We start from the raw sequence: 3062 nt of genomic DNA, 5'->3' as shown, positions 1-3062 counted from the left end.
GACACCAAAGCCACATGGTACAGAAAATGTACAATAAATATGTTATTTATAATGCTTAGAGACGGTCTGAATGGGTAAGGAAGAAAATATTTAATATAAGTTTAACATAACAGCAAATGCACAACGTTTCGACAAGATTTTCTCATCATCAGGTACAAGTAGTTTACACTGACACAGATATATATATATACAGTATGGAACAAAAATCATATGACCGAATATTGCTGCACGACTTTGATGAGATATCTTGGTACCCCAGGGTGTTGGTTTAGAGTATGGCTGTTTTGTTCAATTAATATGGATTTCTTGATTTTTCGATTGTTTATGTTTGGTTCTTTGTTAAAAATTACTATTTTTTAATAAATATAGTATGTTTTTTAATTTCAATGGTGAAAGAAAATGGGATAGTTTTTATTGTGTTCTGTGAATCTGGTTTCCAACGTTCTTCTTGTTTCTCCCATTTGGAATTCTGGGCAGTTATTGCATGTTATTTTGTAAATGCGAGAGTGTATGCAACTGCTACTAAATTTGTAGTAAATGAGTTAAGAAGGTATTTTGTAGTTAACGAGTTAAGAAGGTATATTGTAGTAGTTGAGTTAAGACAGTATTTTGTAGTAATTGAGTTAAGAAGTTATTTTGTAGTAAATGAGTTAAGAAGGAATTTTGTAGTAAATTAGTTAATAAGATATTTTGTAGTAGTTGAGTTTAGAAGGTATTTTGTAGTAGTTGAGTTAAGACGGTATTTTGTAGTAAATGAGTAGTTAAGAAGGTACTTTGTAGTAATTGAGTTAAGACGGTATTTTACATTTTTCTATGTTGTTTCCCAATGGATATTCAGCAAAAATTCAATGTGATATGAGAAATGTCATTACAGAAATTTAGAAAATTATAATATTTAGCATTACATATGTGTCTCTGTGCATACATTCAGTTTATTAACACATATCCATAAGTTAATAATGGTTGGAGATGGCTTGAATGGGTAAAAAAAAAAATTAATATAAGTTTAACATAACAGCAAATGTACAACGTTTCGATAACGTTTTGTCATCATCAGTCTCAAAGTGGGTTCCTCGTCACCGAATATCCATAAGTTGCCTTAGCGGTGAGTCTGAAGACTTATAATGCTAAAATTCGGGTTTTGACACTCGTGATGCACAGCTCAGATGAGCCTATTGTGTAGCTTTTGTGCTTAGTAAAAAATAAAGAAATTTATACGTTAAGAATTATGTCTAACAATATCTCATAATAATGAATTTTAAATTATATTATGCGAAGACAAATTTACTATTACACGTTTGTAAAAGTTGAAATTTAAATCTTACAATTAAAAACATCTTAGTACAGATTTTCACTGAAGTTTCGACGATTAATTATCTGTATAATAAACGCATATTTTATAAGTCGATCTGTATCTACCATGTCAGATTTTGGGGGGATTCACTGACCCAGTCACGAAAATACTTATTTACGTGTACCATTCCCGTCATGCCAAGTAGTTGAATTAACAGGTGTGACGAAACAAGTTTCTACATCTCATTTCACTTTAGGGTATTTTTGGTCAATAACTTCTAAACAAAAGCGTCCACATCTTTTTAACAAGCATCGGTGGTTCAGTGGTAGAATACTCGCCTGCCACGCGGGTGGCCCGGGTTCGATTCCCGGCCGATGCAATGAACTTTTGTTTTGCACCCCTAAACCGTAGAATATTTAGAGTTTTGACAATAACCTAAGTTATCAGTAGCTTGTTTAACTGTTAACTTAGTTCACAAACAATTCATAAAGAAACTTTCCAACGGTATCAGATTTTCTTTAAACATTCTACCGAATAAGAAACCAGCATCGCCCGTCGATATTATTGATATATGGTCGCAAGGCTGAAACTACAGGAATGTGTATCTGGAAACTAGATGTACTTGCGCAGTCTCCGAAAGTGTTATGTTTCAAAAGTAAATAAAACCAAAATTAAGAGTAACAAATATTTTTATTTCTTGGTTTTGAAATTCTTATGCCATGCTGCGTTGTAGCCTACAGAGTGCATAATTCTTCTCGTGATTCATGGCATGCGCACATGTGACTGAAGTCGCGACAGTACAAATTTCAATGTTAAGCGTCCCTTATATGACGTAATTTTAGAGTCTACTGACTGACAGACAACACACTACTATAGAGTGGTGCGAGTGGTTAAAACAGGTGAAAAACATCTGAACGTTCAAGTTACAAATCTCTTCATCCAATTACAAAATGTAAATTAATCTAAATGACTGGGACTAACACTACGGTTCCATTTTGCCGTCTTCCCGAACGTTAATATTTTAACAGAAAACAAACAGTAAACGGAACAACTCTTGGTAATGGAGGAACTATTTTCGACACATTTACGTGTCTCACGTTGTCTTCTAGCAGGAAAACTGGTCAACAACGCCTACGTGATCTCGAAATTTTGAATAAGAGCTTCCTAATTACGGCCCTCCAGTGACACAGCGATAAATCTAAAGGCTTATAGCGCTAAAAACCGGGTTTCGATACCCATGGTGGGCACAGCACAGATAGCCCATCGTGTAGCTTTACGCTTAACTACAAAAAATTCCTAATCACGTGATCGTAATGTCATCGGTAGCCTATAATAGTAAACAACTGTCATTTTGTGAGACCCTCAACAAATGTTATTACGATATTAACCATGAATTGTTCTTTGTATTATAAATCACTGAATCATTATCATGTAGAAACTTACAGGAATTAACTGAAAATTTTTAAGGTTGATCCTGATGATGGCAAAAGCTTGATGAAACGTTGTACATTTGTAACACTTTCTGTCATTACACATTCAAGCAATTTTCAAAAATTTTTCTTTTCGTGTAGTTATTTCTCTTGAACAAAATTATTGTTGATTTTCAATCGATTTAATGGCCAGAGTATTTCATATGAAGAAAAAAAGCATTATTCGTTTCATACTTGATGTATTTTTTTTATGTTTAGAAACTCCTGTGTCAACACTTCTTCCGGTTTCACGCACATAACTATATGACACCTTGTTTTTTATCTTCAAGTACTATTCT

The 3062-nt window shown here is 33.4% G+C and overlaps 1 non-coding gene across 1 annotated transcript; it reads left to right on the top strand.

Annotated features, from left to right (window-relative positions):
* The first annotated feature begins 1602 nt into the window (after positions 1-1602).
* Positions 1603-1673, top strand: Trnag-gcc. The gene has a single exon. It is a non-coding gene; the product is annotated as a tRNA-Gly (tRNA).
* Positions 1674-3062: the final 1389 nt, after the last annotated feature.

Source organism: Limulus polyphemus, unplaced genomic scaffold (assembly GCF_000517525.1).
Source record: "Limulus polyphemus unplaced genomic scaffold, Limulus_polyphemus-2.1.2 Scaffold16078, whole genome shotgun sequence".
Classification (NCBI taxonomy): domain Eukaryota; kingdom Metazoa; phylum Arthropoda; class Merostomata; order Xiphosura; family Limulidae; genus Limulus; species Limulus polyphemus.
The sequence above is the reverse complement of the archived record's forward strand: the minus strand, read 5'-3'. Positions and strand labels throughout refer to the sequence as shown.